General features: G+C 37.0%; 1 protein-coding gene across 1 annotated transcript in view; it reads left to right on the forward strand.

The window, feature by feature from the left end:
• LOC129780005 (zwei Ig domain protein zig-8-like) overlaps positions 1 to 17,962 on the forward strand; it is a 182,116-nt gene that overhangs the window by 3,956 nt on the left and 160,198 nt on the right. The window lies entirely within an intron of this gene.

Below are 17,962 nucleotides of genomic sequence, written 5' to 3' on the forward strand. Positions count from 1 at the left end.
TCGAAATGCACCCTTCATCAGGCATTTCCAACCAAGTTTGCCTCAAGTACTTTTGCAATTCCTCTGTCAAAATTTATCTGTCTATGCGTCAAGGAATTCATAGCATCTCAGATCATCTACGCTCTGATGTTATTCCGCAAATATTTTCGACAAAATATTGTGAAATTGAATCTGATAGAATGGTCTTTACTGACAGTTCATTCATACAAAGGTCCACTAGCTTCGGCATCTTCGATGAAAATTCCAGTGCATCTTCCTAACATAAAGATCCTTGTTTCGTGTATGTGGCCGAGCTGGGTGCAATATACTATACGCTAGGGATCATTGAAGCATTGCCCATCGACCATTATTTTATTTTTTCAGACAGTCTCAGCTCAATAGAGACCATCCGTTCAATGAAAGTAGATAAGCACTCATCTTATTTCCTAACAAGAATCAGACAACAGAACAATAGATAGCTGATAATTTTTAAGGATATTTGTAGTAGTTTTTTTCGTGGAACTGATCAAGAAAATGAGAAAAAGATTCGATTTTAACGACGCTTAAGGTTTCTACAATATTAACTCCGAGAAACTTTTCTAATTTAACAAGCATCAACGTTGTATAGGAAGCGTTTTCAGGTTTCTACGATGGGATTTTATAAAATCTGGAGAATGAATTCCATGTCCTAAAAGTAAAATTGCTTCAGGAGCAAATCTCCGTTCCAGAAAACAAACATTTTCAGCATTCATAAACAATAATTGAACGCCTAATAGAATTAAGCGCTCGCTCGCATTTCCGGCGCATCGTCTTATTTCTAACGATCTTAAAAAAAATCGCTCGAAGCATGCCGAACAGTACATAAGTCGAGCGATTTTTTTTTAATATATTCAGAGCAACGATAAGCTTCGGCTCAGCAGCGACACGAAGAACGCAGTTTTATGATCGAATGATTTGATTGAACATAGTAACAGCAGATCTAAAACCTTTATCGAATTATAGTATGCAATGTAGTAGTAGTATGTAGTACTATTTGTCGTAAGTAAATGTGAACATGAAGTTAGTATGTAAAAGTATTATTTTGTAGAAAAAAAAATTAGTATTTGTTTCATGCTAATGAAGCAGATTTTTCTCTGCAGCGAATATTTTTAAAGTACGGATGAAAAAGACTTTGACAGTAGATGAAACGGCCTATCCGACGAATATTTGCCATCTGGATGGATAACGGATATTAGTAAAAATCAATAATTTCTCGTTAACAGGAGATAAATCAGAACAAAATAGCTCATTAACATAATCCATACATTATTAATTAAACGGTTTGATTACGGTTTTTTTAAATAAAATTAATAGAAGAATTTCATGCCAACTCGACTGGCCGTTGGCAGCAACATCTTAGATAGCAGTGAAACGTTGTGACGTTGTGGGTGTAAACACATGGATCTTTTAAGCAATACATGAAATATTCTAAAAAGAATTTGTAAATTTTTTGAAGAAAAATTGTTGATTTTTCACAAAAAAATTATAACTCAAAAACTATAATACCTAAAAATTCTGCTTAAAGTGTGAAATTAACATAATTTTATAATTTTATTATTTGAATTTTGATAAAATAATTTTAAAAATAAAAATTTCGCAGAATTTTTTTTTAAAAACTTACATTAGTTTTTCTCAGAAAAGTATATTTTTTAAATTCTCAAATAAATTTTATGAATAACCCTTACAACTTCTAACAGGTCGGCTTACATCGAAAATCCTTTATTTGCAAATAAAGAACCGACTTTCCGGCTGACGGATATCTGAAACATTTATTTGATTTAATACTACGGTTAAAACAATATCATGCCGATTTGACTTGTCTAGGAAGAGTAACAAGATAGCAAAACATGCATCGAAAAATTAAGACATCTTCTTTTCACAACTAAAACATGAAATAAAAGTCCCACCAAGGAAACTTGCCCGCAATACATTTTCCGACAAACGAGTTATCGTTAACACACGGTACACATTAAGTAAGAACGCACAAGATTTAAGGAATTAAAAAGCATCTCACACCTTCCGAGCGACTGCAGAAAAAGTGGCACCAAAAACTGCTAACGAAGTTCACCTCTTTATCTGATGGTAGATAATTAGAAAAGGTTCGTTTCATTTCTCTCAATTTCACAGGCAATTATTCTGAAAGAGCGGCAAAATGAGAGCAGAGGCTTTTTTTCTTTCCCAGGTAAGCATAAAAATTATGTTCCGAATACGAGTGAATCCAGTTGAAACCGGGAGGTGGAGTATAGGGGAAGGTTATTCAAATTCCATCGCAGTAAAACTCTATCCTCGTGCAATCCGATTAAATCTGGCCCGTTTTGTGGCACCAACGTTCTCCTTCCTGCAAGCCAGATTTGATACTTCTTTTTATTTCGTGTGCTTCGAATCCAAAAGTTACGGCTGCAAATATAACGCTTTTTTTGGGCCTACAGTCTCTAGCGTAAAATACCCAATAAGTTATCAGTGCTTTTATGGGGCACGATAGAAATCCTGTTGGGTGGAATGAAATTCGTCTTTTTACAGCGAAAGAGTTTACGGCTCTTGGTGGCACACATCGGTAAGGATTTACATCGAAGCGTGTGAATTCGGTCGTAATCAGCGAGAGAACGAAACAGAGCTATCATTTGCAGGGATTTCGTGAACAATGAGATGAATGGATGACGAAAGTTATGTTCTGAAATAAACATTGTATACGGTTGGAATATGTAAATCGGATTTGTGTCAATGGCTTTGTTCCACTGTCGTCAACAACTTTTAGACTGTCTTATCAACACCTTCGACAATGAAGGTCAGCACTTTCCATGATAGATTTTCTAAACACTGGCTTTCGGTTGATTCCTGTCGCTCTCTTAACCTTTCCTCATAAATAAAATATCATATGTCAATAATGCGCCAATAAATAACACCAACATTACTCATCGGAAAATTAAGGGATGCTCAACCCACCAGAAAAATAAACTATCCGGAGAGAAAAGTGTTTCTTCGAGCGTCCGAAGAGAAATGTCTATTTTCATTATTCATCTCCAATTTATTGTAGCCATTTTTCACTCCGAGGAAAGCCATTTCCACAAACACCATTAGTGGGAGTGTTCTTTCATCGGATCAATTCGTTGACCAGCTGAGCGGGGTGTTTGGGTAACCGCTCGGTTGAAAAAAGCGTTTTCTTGTCGAACACGGCACGCACCTTAGGAAGGAGTGGCATTTCTTTCAATTTGTACAAACATTCACTCTGAATGTGTAATCTTTTTCGTGTATTGGGCTGGAAAATTCGGAAACTATACTGGAAACTATAATAAACAAATACAATCAATAATTACGAAAACAAAATCCCAATTTTTTTCGAGTATAATATGTGTCAAAAAATAGCTAATTGGCTTTAATTTGATATGTTGATCATCTGAATCGGTCCAGTTGTTCAAAAGTTATGATTTCTAAAAAAAATGGATTTGAGACAAATGTAACTAAACATATTTCTAGTTTTTCACCATATGTGTTTGTAAATCAATTGTATTGCAGTCAAATGATAAAAAGGCTCTATTGTATCCGAAAAACAAATTAATTTCACGAAAAAGTATCATTTTGAGTAATGAGACACTGACAATGGCCAACAAAGCATAAGTCATTGGCATTTCACACAAAGCGGTATAGTAAAGTAAACAATTTCAAAATAAGCTTGAAATTTTGACGCGAACAAGTTTATCTTTGAGAAAGCTGTTGGAATGAATCATAAACCATGGTTTATACCAAGTTTACCATCGGTACCTTCTACTGGCGCTGATGTAGCTCTCACACGTTCATAACGGATTTACGGTATACGGAATTCGAGTTGCAAAGAGTAGCGAAGAAAGCATCCTGGAAAGCTGATACTGCCAGAGCGAACTTTTTCTGCTGATAATCCCATCATTAACCCCATTTGCTTGTCAAAACTTTTTCACAGTGAAGCTTCCTTCCCGTCTATAGTTACGCTGCATTGAGGCGAACTTGAATTCTTCGATAAATATGTGCTATGGATAATATAAATGAAAATTGTAATACTTGCTGTTTTGCAGCACAGCGTATTTCTATATACAGTAAAACCTGTTTTTGTGTAAATTTTTTTTGTGGGATTTTGTTGTGCGGTTTTTTGTTCTTGTGCGGTTTTTTTTGAGCGATTTTTTTGTGCGATGTATGAAATGAAGCATATTTGACGAAGTTATCCTCCATTTAGTTTTTTTCGATGGTTTATATGCATTCCAGTGAGAAAAAGCATCTCAATTATCCACTTCTGAAATCATTCCCTTCCTCTCATCAAATGCTCTAAGTTTTTCTACGTTTTTGCATGACATGATTTCTAACAGCAACACGCTTCGACATGCAACTAAAAGCTCAAAACAGCCACGCGCAACTGAAAATGCAATGTGTCCCATCGCAAAGCAGTGAAACAAAAGGAAATTGAACGGTGAATTGCGTGGATTTGAGTTATTTTCTTAGGGGAAACTTTTTTTATGCGGTCCCTATCTACCACACAAAAAAAAGTTTTTATCAAAATGTCTACCGAACACGATTTTTTAAAGCTGCTGGTGAAGTTTTGCACGATTTTTTTATGCGACTTTTTTTGTGCGTCCCTATCCCCCGCACAGAAAAGGTTTGCCTGTACATGAAAAAATTAGCCGAAGGCGAGTTGATTTATGGTTAGCTATGTGGGGCTATTGCTTTTTTCCAGTATTAATAGAACGAACCAGCAGTAGTTCAGGGTACAGTCGCAAGTTAGTATCAGAGGATAATAATTGATACTTTTTGGATACTTATGTGTCCTAAATTTGTGGTGCATTAATTACTTGATTTCTACTGCACTACTGAGGATCCGAATTCCGTGCAGCCGAAACCTCCTTACAAAAAGAAGAATAATGGCTGCACTCAACAATTTGGCTGGCACGCGATAAAAACTGTACTGCCTTGTTATTATTGACTCCGTAGGAACTAGTGGCGAGTTGGGAGGGAAAGTTGCATTTTGGCAATGCATTACACTCGCATTCCATTCCATTCTCCTCAATAGTCATGTCTGCAGCTTCAACTACCATCCGTTACGAGCGTCGTCTGTGTGCTTTAAATACATTTGGAAGCAAGTCAAATCAATGAAGCTACTTGTACGCTTACTAGCCCAGTGCTGCTTATTTTAGGTTTACGATGTGCCGGCTAGGCGTCTGGGTGAATTCCGGAGAAAGCCATTGAAAATGTACAGCACAATCGTAATTTACTGCCGGAAATAATTCTGGTTCGTAGTGCTTGGGAAGGGGGTTCAGAATGAAATGCTATCTTTAGGGCCGAGATGGTAGAACTTGAATGCGACCACAGACTGTATCCCTGATCTTGAAAGACGTTTGTAAGTTGTGCCTTACCTTCAACTCATTGTAGTACGGTTACTTATTGCAAATTTTTTTTCCAACAGTGTATGTGTAACAGTGTATGACCCTACCCACAAGCTTCCAAACTAATTAAAGATGATCCATTCATACATATCATACATATTACATCAGAAAATATGTTTTTTCTGATATATTTTGTGGAGACCCATAAGAATATAATATCAACTAGAGAATTGAAAATATGATTTTCTATTGTACAAAAGTGGAAAATCAAAACGTTTATTTTGCGCATATTGTTTGCATCTGTTATGCTATTAGATCATTCAAAAACTATCCGCTGTTATTTGCCATTAGATACCAAGTGTGCAAGTTAAAATTGTCCGATTCAGGTTTTAGATTTTACTAGCAAGGTTGTATCTACAGGGGAACTTCGATATAAAGTACCCTCAATATAACGTCACTCGATATAACGTACACATTTTCAATGTGTAATTTATTTTTTTTGGAATAGGTACTGAGAGTTTCATTTCATTCTCTCAGGTTCAAGAAAAGTTGTTGGTGACCTGGGTATAGGTTACCGGCTTTCAATTAGAGCATTGTAAATAAGTTGGTTATAATCTCATGTCTGAAACACTAGGCCATAATCAGGACTTTCATATAAAATTTGCATTTTTCGCATTACATGCTCTGCAATATGGCTTGAACACTTGTGCTGAAGAATAAAGGTGCAAGCTGTCATTTTATCTATTTACCCTTAAGCTTTTCACTTAGTTAGAATCCGGAATCATTGTTAATTTTACAGCAGCGGTCGTAGTAGGCGTAACTCATATCTTTTGACATTAAATTGTTTGGGAAAAAATCTTGTATTCTTCAACGGTGAAAATTCAGTTGGTCCGTTTTGAGCAGGATGGATGCCGATAGAAGAAATTTGATTTTAGACACCCACATTAAAAACTCGACGTGGTCAGATACTAAAATCGCGAAATCGCTGAAAGTGGTTAAATGGACAGTGTAAAATCTGCAGAAACGTTTCCGTGAAAGTGAAACTGTTGTTCCGATAGATCAGAGAACATACGATCAGAAGCTGAACTTGAAGGTATTGAGATAACTAACGCAAACCCGAGACTCTCGGAATACGAAATACTAACTAAAGAGCAAATTCAAAATGAAATCGTCCTAAAAATGCAGATTTAAAAAAAATATATTTTTGATTCGGATGAAAGTTTGTATTCCGTTTGGGTTGGAGGAGATATGAGTTTTCCACTGCAATTGCGATTTTTTTTACTCAAGTCTAATATTTGAAAAAGGCGTATCGATTTCAGTAAGAGAAATCTTTGATAATTTATATAGCACGAACTCGATTATATACAGTTTCTGTTTTCTTTTCACTGTATATAATCGAATCCTGTGCATAACCTAGTCGAAAAAAAATTTTTATTCGTTTTTTTGCATATGTTTTTCTTTTTGTGAATCGTTTGTGTGCCGTCTGAAGACATTTGAAATAAATCATCACGTAATCCTGCACTATAGTATCGCAAATGTGCATAGGGACTGTGACGGAACAAAATGATGAATAAAAATGTAGCTCGAGAACTAATCAAGCAAATTGAACCAATAGTTGCATATGGAGATTTTACGGAGCAATAAATGTTTGGTGGTGGTAGTGGTATGGTGGTTCGACACACCTTCCTCCTTTCTAAGGGAAAATGGGCTGCCATACCAATGGAACACAAACTTCTGCATATCTCGAGAACTAATCAAGCAAATGGAGCCACATTTGGGATGTGAGGGTTTTTGGGTACGAAAAATGTTTCTATGATGGTATGACACCACTCTCTCCTCTAGAATGGAGAGGGGGTCCCATAAAAAAAATACACATATTTCAACCAAAAATATTCCAACTGGTGGATCACACCATTGAGGGAGATGGCTCAGGGATCGGTATTATATGGCACTTCAGAAAGACCATAGGATGTGTCTTGTATGAAAAATAAACACACTTTGGAATAATCTACTAACTAAACATTTGATTTATTGTCGCGATACTTCACTTGCAAAGGTTGGACTGGAATGATGATATTGGAAAGGATCAGTTTGTACGCTTCACTTATTTGGTCGTGTGCGTTTCGGTTTCTGTTATTGTGAACGTCAGGATATGCTACTGTATGTAATTGTATTTTGGAAAGAAGGGATAGGTTTGGATGGGAGAAAAGGATAGGGATGGGAAACGAAAGTTTGTTTTGGACGTAGGACTAAGTCTTACATTAAGGGTGCCAAATCAGAAAACAGGTTACGTTTTTGTGAGATAAAGTTAACGTTAATAACTATTTTTGCTGCTAACAGATTTCAATGATTTGCATACCAATTGAATCGGAAATTTTCTAAGATTTTGTTATATGCTAGACATTACAATTCCATAGTCTGTATATGGTTTAAATTGATGTAAATTGGAAGCATTCCCATTTCCCCATACATTTGTGTGCTTCCCCGGACAGAGCTGTCAATAATGAGCAACTTATGCAGCCGCTAGAAATAACGAAGGGGGATAGCGAAAAGAGAATATTTGCGAAGTTAGTAAGCTGTCGCTAGCGTATAAGTATTGCATCTCCTCTGAAGAAAATTCTCAGAATCTTTCTGTGCCCAAAACAACAAAGGTCGCTTATTCTGCTCGTTTTGTGTTGCATGTTTCCCCTCGAGCTGTGAACGCTAGCGAATATTTCACTTGAATTTTATCGCTGCAACTGTGTGCATCTGTTAGACGCGTGTTTGATGGCTGTTAAATAGCGATGTATGGAAGATGCTTCTTGTTAAATACTCAGTGCAATGCGTGCATTGATATAAAGAAACAAATTGCGACCTATAACCAATTAGGCAAACCTTTTTTGAGCGGGGGATAGGGACCGCATAAAAAAAAGTGCAAAACTTCACCAGTAGCTTTAAAAAACCGTGTTCGGTACAGATTTTGAAAAAAAAATTGTGCGGTAGATAGGGACCGCATAAAAAAAAATTCTCCCAAGAAAATAACTCAAACCGCACAAAAAAAAAATCGCACAAAAAAAATTCGCACAGAAAAACCGAACAAAAACAGGTTTTACTGTAGTATATTGTTCTCGCAAAAGCAAGAAAGAATCGGTGCTTCTCGAAATCATTCTACAAAACCACGCAAGCCATTATACCTTTTCAGGGTCCCCGGAACTTTTTACTAAAGATTTATTTATGAACTTTCGACGTATTCGCAAAAAATATCCAAAATAATTAACCAACAAATTTAAAAAAAAAGCGTAGTCCTACGTCCTAAGCGGTCGTGTCTCGGATACAACCCCTCGATTTTTTCAAACGGTTTTATTAAACGGTTCTATTTAGCTTGCCCTGTTTGTATGTTTGTATGTTTGTAACATGTCTGCAGCGCTGGAACACACTTTTATCTCTCCAGTCACTATAAAACTGCGTATTTCATGATCTTGAAAATCCAAAATGGCGGCCACTACAAAATGGCGGATTACTTATTTCCTCAAAACCTCCTCAATATGGGTTCTTCCAAAACCCCATCGATATGGGTATTAAATGAAAGGGCTTGACTAGTAGAATACAGTTGTTTATGAAGAATTCAAATCCAAAATGGCCGCCTTTTTCAAAACTCCATCAATATGGATATCAAATGAAAGTGCTATCATAATGTAGTAGATAAAGAAAAGTCGAAATTCAAGATGGCCGCAACCTAATAACCAATTACTTTCTTAAATAGTTTCATTCAGCTTCACCTATTTTTATGTATATTTGAATTTCTGTGGGGTGGGTACCATGTATTTTTGCAATCCCCTCATTTCGACATTAAATTAAATGATTTGACTAATAGAATACAGTACATCGTAAAAATATTCCGAGGAAAATTAGGTAAGAAATTAAAAAAAAAAAAAGTTGAATGGTTTTATTATAGAAAATATGCTAATGATACAAATAAGGCACTAAAACTATAAAATAAAATAAGTAAAAAAATACTTTTTAAGTTAAACGGATTTTTTGTGATTAAACATAATAATAATACAGATAATATACTAAAAGCTAGAAGAAAAGCTAGAAGCAGTGTTGTCACATTTTAATCTGTGTCAGAAGGGTATAAATATTCCTCATCTGTACTTTTGACGTAGGACTACGTCTTACATTAAGGGTGCTAAATCAGAAAACAAGTCACGTTTTTATGAAATAAAGTTAACGTTAATAACTATTTTTGCTGCGAACGGATTTTAACGATTTGTATACCAATCGAATCAGAAACTTTCTAAGATTTGTTTGATATGCTATACATTACAATCCCATAGTCTGTATATGATTTAAATTGATGAAAATTGGAAGCATTTCCATTTTCCCATACATTTGTTCTGTCATTTGTGCGCTTTCCCGAACAGAGATGTCTATAACGCGTAACTTATGCAGCCGCTAGAATAGAAACAGTTGGAGACCAATGAATCGTTGAGCTCAAAGTCTCCGTAAATAAAGGAAAAGAAGAAGAAGAAGAATAGAAACAACGAGGAGGGATAGCGAAAAGAGAATATTTGCGATGTAAGTAAGCTGTCGCTAGCGTATAAGTATTGCATCTCCTCTGAGGAAAATTCTTAGAATCTATCTATGCCCGAAACAACAAAGGTCACTTATTCTGTTCGATTTGTTTTATGTTTCCCCTCGAGCTGGGAACGCTAGCGAAAATTTCACTTGAAGTTTTTCGCTGCAACTGTGTGCATCTGTTAGATGCGTGTTTGATGCTTGTTGAATGGCGATGCACGGAAGATGCCCCTAGTTAAATATTCAGTGCAATGCGTGCATTGATATAAAGAAACAAATTACGGTATATAACCATTTAGTGTATTATTCTCGCGAAGGCAAGAAAGAATCGTTGCTTCTCGAAATGATTCCACAAAGCCACGCAAGCCATTAAACCATTTCAGGGTTCCCGGAACTTTTTACTAAAGAGTTATTTATGAACTTTCGAAGTATTCGCAAATAATATCCGAAATGATAAACCAACAAATTCAAAAAAAAAAAAAGATTGCGTAGTCCTACGTCCTAGGCGGTCGTGTCTCGGATACAACCCCTCGAATTTTTTCTTCATAAAAACTGTACCAAATCGTAGGGCTCGTTGGATTTGCATTATCCGCATTTAATGGTTTCGTCATATGCCCCGCGATTTCATTTTAGTCCCGTCAATGTCCTTGATGATAGATACCTGCTAACTGTTATTTGCCTAATTATGTCCTAGCTTGTAGTATATTATCTGTCGGTCGCGAACACCAACCAAACATGACAATTGAAAATTTTCGCAAAACTCTGAAGGAAAATGGATATATTCGGAAAATTTCATTTGCATATGTTCTACAATTACATAGTGACAAGCGTTGTTGGTCCATTAGATGTTTGCGTTAACGAAATTGATCTTTGTTCGAAAGTGGAAATGGATTTAAATGTGATAAAATGCACTACTATATCTTCAAATATTCATATAAATAAAAACGGATCGCCAAATTTGTTGATTAGAGCAAAACTCGAGAAAGGACTGGTCCGATTTAGGGCTGTCTTTATTCTATCATATTTTCTGTATCAAACATTTATTCCATGTAAAGGAGAAACCTGTCATTTGTAAGTGGTTGATAAATCTTGAATGAGAATTGTGTCTGAAAATAATCTGATATTATAATGACGAGTTTTGGTACTAGGAATTTTATAGTAAAAGGTAACTTTAAAGGGTAGTTTAGAAGATCAATCAATGCACAGTCCTGCGATTGTACCCAAGAACCTGCGCTTAGTAAGAAAACGTGAATGCGAAATTTTGGGCAGGACGAAGTTAGCCGGGTCAGCTAATATCAAATAAAAGTCAACAAGTGGAGTATGCATAGCCTGCATGGTTTTCGTGGCTACGTAAACTGGCTTAAAAAAAAAATCTGAATCTCCGTGAATTTTAAAATGCTGCATCATATCAAAGATTCCTCTCCACCATTTTTTAGCGTAGAAAGGCGGCAGCGATTGATTACGTAGATCGAATGCTGGCTTATATGCAATTTTTCGGCAGTTTTTTGCAACACAGTAACACAAGCACAGTAACGAATCTCCGAGCCACAGGATTTATTCACGTCAAACACTGCTAATTGCATTGTGCGTACACAGCACCTGACCGATGTTATAGTATTCAGGAACTCACTTTCGATAGCTTCAGCCAAGTCAATGGAACCATCTAAACCGTCTTCTATGTACTCCTCAGCGGTCATAATAAGAACGTGGAGCTGCAAGTATGACTGAAATTCCCTTACAGTGGCAATCATATTTGCTCCGACGTAAATTCGATTGTCGTACGATTGTGGCTAAAATATACGAAAGAAAAAGCAAATGTCAAAAGTGTCAATTGAAATGTATTGAATGAACGTTCTAAGCGGCGAACGCGCCTCGTGAACACTGTTGTTCGATTACAGAAGAATAAACGGTAAAATGACTAAAAAGAATAAATGTCCAGAAGCCATCTGATATTCTGACATAAAACTATGTCTTTGATTCCTACATAGGAGGGTCACTCTACGAAAAATGTTACGATTTATTAAGAGTTTTCAAACACATATTAATCAAAATCTAGCTGGAGTAGTCGCAATCTTAATATACAGTGATAGACATTCGGTTAGCCGCACTTGAAAAAAAAACATGAAACACTTAAAAAACAACTAGGAATGTTCTTTTTATCGGGATACTTATTTGCTGTAGTGATAGTATATTTTAGTCACTTTTATTGAAAGGACGTGCGTCACAATCACACACACACACAAGGCGGCATCGGTGGATATAACCATTCAAACGTCGTTTTTTCCCGAGACATACGTTTAGCCGCAAGGCATAAAAATGGAGTTTTCGCATAATCACCAAACCTTTATCTGTGTTTTTTGAAAAAATGCTTGGGAATATTCAATTTATAAGAGTGATTTACGTAGAATTTAAAGGAATGGCGAAAGGTATTCTATTGACTGAAGAGGGGTGGAAAATAATAAAGATATTCAGTGAACAAATGCTTTCTAATCGCTCGATCGTAACAAAAATTGGTAAATAGTGCCAGAAATATGAGATATAACGATCAGCAAATGGGAACATCAAAGTTACTTTGTGTCTTAAAGGTCGAATAAGACATGAAGCAACCAGGAAACGATGTCCTGCTCATACATTAGGGCAGAATCGGTTGTTTCAGTAACGAAGAGGCATATTGCGCGCATCTTGAATGAGTCACCAAACATCATGTGGAAGAAACCTCAAGGGAAGCCGAAACTGACCGCCACCCATAAGCAGAACCATCTCATTTTCGCCCGGCAATACATGGAATGGAAACTAGAATGGAGAAATGTTGTATTTTCTGGCGAAAAAAGTTCAATTTGGATGGTCCGGACTGTTACAGTTGCTATTGGTACAATTTAAGTCAACGGCATGCCGTGAGATCGAAGCGAAACTTTGGGGGCGGATTTTTTACAGTGTGCCGTTTCCTATCACAGCAAGCTTCTCATTCGTTTCGTTTTCACCCGAATGAACTCCGAAAAATATCTTCAATTACTGGAGAACGTTTGGATCGGCCAGATTGAGAATAACGCTACCAAAGATGTCGTTTTTTCAGCAGGTGTATGCATAGATCCACGTTTCCAAGCAATCGAAGGCATGGTTTGCCGAGAAGGACATTCCGCTTCTTGAATGACCTGCTGGCAGTCTTCCATTTGATGTATCAGAAGAGAAAACATTACAGACTTTGAACAATGAAAAAATTGTAAGGGGTTGTATCTAGGACACGACCGCAAATTTTCGACGTAGAACTACGTAATTATATTATACAATCCACTTGTTTGCCACTTCGAATATTAAAAAAAATAAAATGCATCGAAATTTTTGTAATACATTATGTTCTTCTTTACAAATAAATTTGATGAACGTCCTTTTACGTTTGATATGATGCCTAGGACTACCAAAATATGTGAACGGAAGAATTGTCAAACGATCATTGTATTTTACATTTCCCTCTGAAATTTCTGCACATCTCATGTTCACGTAGTTCTCGAACCTCGAAAGTTCATTCACCTCTAGTATCTGAAATGACAATTTTCTCAGGCTTTTCAGTTTAAAAGTACGTTTTGGGGAAGCATTCCTGTCTGCACAACGACAAGCGAGTACAAAAGTACTCAACATCAAAAAAATACCCCCGACTTGCATGTACTTGCAAAGCGGATTCCCCCAAGCACATTAATTTTGAAGTCCGTGTTAGGGAAACAGAGCTCAGTGGGGAAAAAATACCTTCGACTTGCATGTTTTGACAAAGTGAATTCCCCCAGTCACATTGATTTTGAAGTCCGTGTTAGGGAAACACAGCTCGGTGGGAACAAAAATACCCCCGACTTGCATGTATATTTTCACAGTGAAAATAGTTATTAACGTTAACTTTATTTCATAAAAACGTGACCTGTTTTCTGATTTGGCACCCTTCCTGAAAGACGTAGTTCTACGTCAAAACTCAATTCAAAAGCAATTTCTACACACAATCACAGTTCTATGTCAAGATCCCCTCCGTGCCCTAGGCCCAGACCCATCAACTTTTTTTAGTTCTACCGTCAATTAAATGTTCGTTTAATGATATTCATCAATGACATAGCACATACATCTCCATAGATAGTGTTATGATGGTGACCATTAGCATGATTGAACGCTCTTTTCTCACTATATAGAATTTATTTTTTCTAGCGATCTTCTAGTTATATTTCCTATTTTGTAATGGATTTCATTGTGAAAAAAGAAGCAATTTTATCGTGTCCAGGAATGGATTCAACGAGCTATATTCGAACAACGAATAATAATTTTTACGCAAACAAAATGAAACGAATGAACTTATTAGAAATAATCATTTATTCTGACTGTTTCTATTGGAAATGTTGCTCCCGGCGGGACCTATACTGTGCGAACAATAGTTGGGAAGTAATTCGGAAAAAGGCGGAGATTTCCAACAAAAATGTTGTGATTCCTGATCCCTAAATCAATCCCTATTTCAGTGACACTTTGTCGAATCGGATAAATGAAGTCAAAGCGAGATAAGATTGTGTGGGGCAGTAGCAGAAAGGGACTCTGATCGGAACCATCTCATTTATTATAATGACCAGGCAGAAACATGCCCATTTTCTGTTCTGGACAAAATTTCCGCTGATAACAGCTTTGTTCGGCATCCGGAATCATCATCGGGTTTTTTTCTCTCGTATTTACTCCTGCTTCCAGTTTCTCAAAATATGTTCAGTCTTTCTCGTTAGTCTACGATAAGCGTCAATGTCCATATTTGTGGGTGAAAATCATCCGTCCAGATATGCTGTGTTCGTTCGTTGGAATGGAAATACTGAGACTCATCGGAAACGCAAATTGTCTGTTTACTCCTTCCACGTGAGTCGGACATCGAATTCTGCATGTTTGTTTGTATTATATCAAACAACAAATAAGAAATGTAGAGGTTTGTTGTTTTGTGGACATGATGGTTACCAAACATGATGACATATAAAATCGTTTGTGTTGAATCTCATTCTCCAAAATTAAAATTGACGTAGAGCTGAAACTCAAAGCTCGCAAAGGCTTTCATGTTTCGTCTTCCGGTCCGACCGGAGAGCGAATCAAAGGAAGCGCTATAACTCGTATCATAGTTACGCGATAAAAGTGACTACTTTCGCTCGTTTTGCTCGTTTATGCAACGAACCAGCCAGATGTACACCCCTTCTATCGAAGCTGTGTGCTTATGTTCTGTTTGATACTAACCGCAAAACACACTTCCCGCGCTCGAGCTTTGATCCGTGGTATTTATCTGTGCTGGTGAATGTTATTTGCCTTTTTTCCGGCACCATCACAGGCCGGAAAAACTTCCCAACCGAAAGCTGTAAACAGCGGAAACAGCGAAAGATCAAGTGGGTTCTGAAGCGAATGTAAAGAAAGCTACTCACACAGAAGAAAAAAACCATCAAGGCCAAAAACACGACACTTCTTATCCCCCTCAGATCGTTTGGGTGTTGGTTCGCAAATGGGTTTTGTCAACACGAATTAGAACAAGCTTCCGGCATTCGCGTCATCGCCGCCGCTTCTCGGGGTTTGTCAGGCTGGAAATTCCGAGGCGGTACCGGATAAACAGTGTCGCGGAGCGGAGAGACGTCGGTATCGAGGCGCACCACGGTACGAAGCATCTGGGAATGGAAAAATCAACATTGTGAGTTTTCCAACAGAACGGAACAGTGCGTTTGCACGATTTGGCTGGCAACGTGCGTTCAATGATAAATAAATCAAATTTCAGTTAGAAAGAAAATTAAATTCTAGAAGATAATGATAATAAATGGGGAAAGATTGCTTGGAAGCAGACATCAATTGGAATGCCTTATCAGAGTAAAGTCAGGATTTGAGCATACAATGAAATTGAAAATTTGACTTTTCAAGCTTCAACAGTTCACCGAATGTTGACTCAAATTGATGGATTTTCTGTTGTGTATCAATAATTCTGGCAATTGGATCGAATCACTATTGTAAAGTAGTAGGAAATTATGTAATTTTGTAATACTGCTCGTCAGTGGTGAAAATGCTCGCATATACCAACTTTATTCACATCGTTCGCACAGGACGTGCTTTTTACGGACAGAGTAAATACTTTCGACGAGCATATAAAAAAATCCAATTTAATAAACACATAGTATTTATTGAATTTAAAATTACTGAGAATTTATACGTGGCTTTGACGTGAAGTGCCTCTGATGTTCCAGTACCCTTCTGATCTTGGGAAACTCAAATCAGTCGCCAAAAAATATTTATACCCTGAGGAACATTAAATGGACGAGACACGCTCACTCGCTATTTTTCATGTGAACTTTTCTCGTGATACAGAACGCCAGCAGTGGGGTATCATTATGACGATACTGAGAATAAAACAAAAAACGCTCCTGCCACCACACGTGTCTGTTGCGATTCAGCGTAACGAGAGAATCTTGTTCGGATGGCAGTTTGAATTCCCTGGACCCATCGTCGAAATTGCCTGCGATCGGTTAGATGTACACTGTCGCGTGATGGAAGTCCACCGAGTAGGAGCTTACTTTGAATAAATTATCGTTCTTCCTTTCTGTTTGGCACATATGTTCGAAGAGGAACATTGCCTTTTCAACTTGCTATATTAGCATTAGCAATGACTGTACCATCGTGTAGAATGTTAGAAAATTTACGTGTACTAGTACAAATCGGAAGAACGGCTAACCAATGGACCACGAAAGCCATCACTAGCTGCAGCTTAGCTTGTGGGGAAATACGCTACGGGAGGAGAAAATAATTTGTCTTCTGAATGAATTTGATTCGCTTGATACGCTCTCTCGTTGTTCCGTTCCGAGAACACATATCATGAAGAGAAATGTTTTAATTATATTTACGGTTTCTCGGGAATTGTGGTTTTTCTGCTTATCGTGGGAAATGCTTGCGGCGATATTTTGAGTGGTTTATGCAACGAACAAAACAATGATAAAACATAAAAATAAAATAAAAAAAAAATCATATTTAAGTACCATAGTTCGAACTTTCTAATTGCAATTATGAATTAAATTAGCTAGTGCCCTTGAAATAATAATTTTGTCACGAAAAAGAGGTGAGGATCATTCGCACTGATGCTGTCTAGTATTCTTTTATAACATCTACTGTTTCCCATACTATTTGGTTGCAGTTGAGGATTTTTTATCAGGGTAAATTTTCTACAACAATAATTTGTTACATTGACAAAAAAATTCAAATTTTTTGCATTTATTTCAAAAAAGTATTCAAAACTGCCTTTCAATTTGCGATGCCATCATTATTTATTGAACAATTAATCATCAAACACGAAGGGGCAATTTTTCATTCAAACAAAAATAACTCTGTATTGAAAGGTCCTGCAGGAACGTTATAGGGATCAAATGAAAGCTGTTTGGAGGGTTATTTGGATTTTCTCTTGAATCAGTTGACAAAAAATTGTGTTAGTCCTCAAAATCTTTGAATAATCAGAAGGAAATCGATGTTCTATTTCTTCCCGATATTTTTGTCCACTACATCTACACACTAAAAAAAATAGTTCGCAACATATTCCAAAACTTGAAAGCTTAAAAATTTGAATAAATGATAACATAATAAAAATAATAATAATTTGTTGCCTTCAGTAGAAATATCTGGAGCATGTTAGGGTAAACAACTTGGGTTACTTGATTTATGACAACTGTATCCATACTCCGGTTCCATGCTGCTCGCTCTTAGCTCTCTAGAGCACTGAGAGCACAAGGCAGGCAATCGGATATCCCCGTCCGGGATATCTTAGGTAGCCGGGATCCTGATCTTCTGCTTCATCTATACCTGTTCCTCAGAAACGCCGATGTCAACGTTTAATGATGTTTCCTTCGTTGTGTCCCCGTTTCATATCCCTCCTATCCGATCGATAAACTTTTACTTAGTCGCGGCAATACATACACACACTCTTTACAGATGCACGGGCCGAAGGTTGTGCAGTCCACTGATTATTCAACAACAGCCAAAGGTTGTACCGCTCATGACAACTCTACACGAGCTGATGATTG

Source organism: Toxorhynchites rutilus, chromosome 3 (genome assembly GCF_029784135.1).
Source record: "Toxorhynchites rutilus septentrionalis strain SRP chromosome 3, ASM2978413v1, whole genome shotgun sequence".
Classification (NCBI taxonomy): Eukaryota; Metazoa; Arthropoda; class Insecta; order Diptera; family Culicidae; genus Toxorhynchites; species Toxorhynchites rutilus.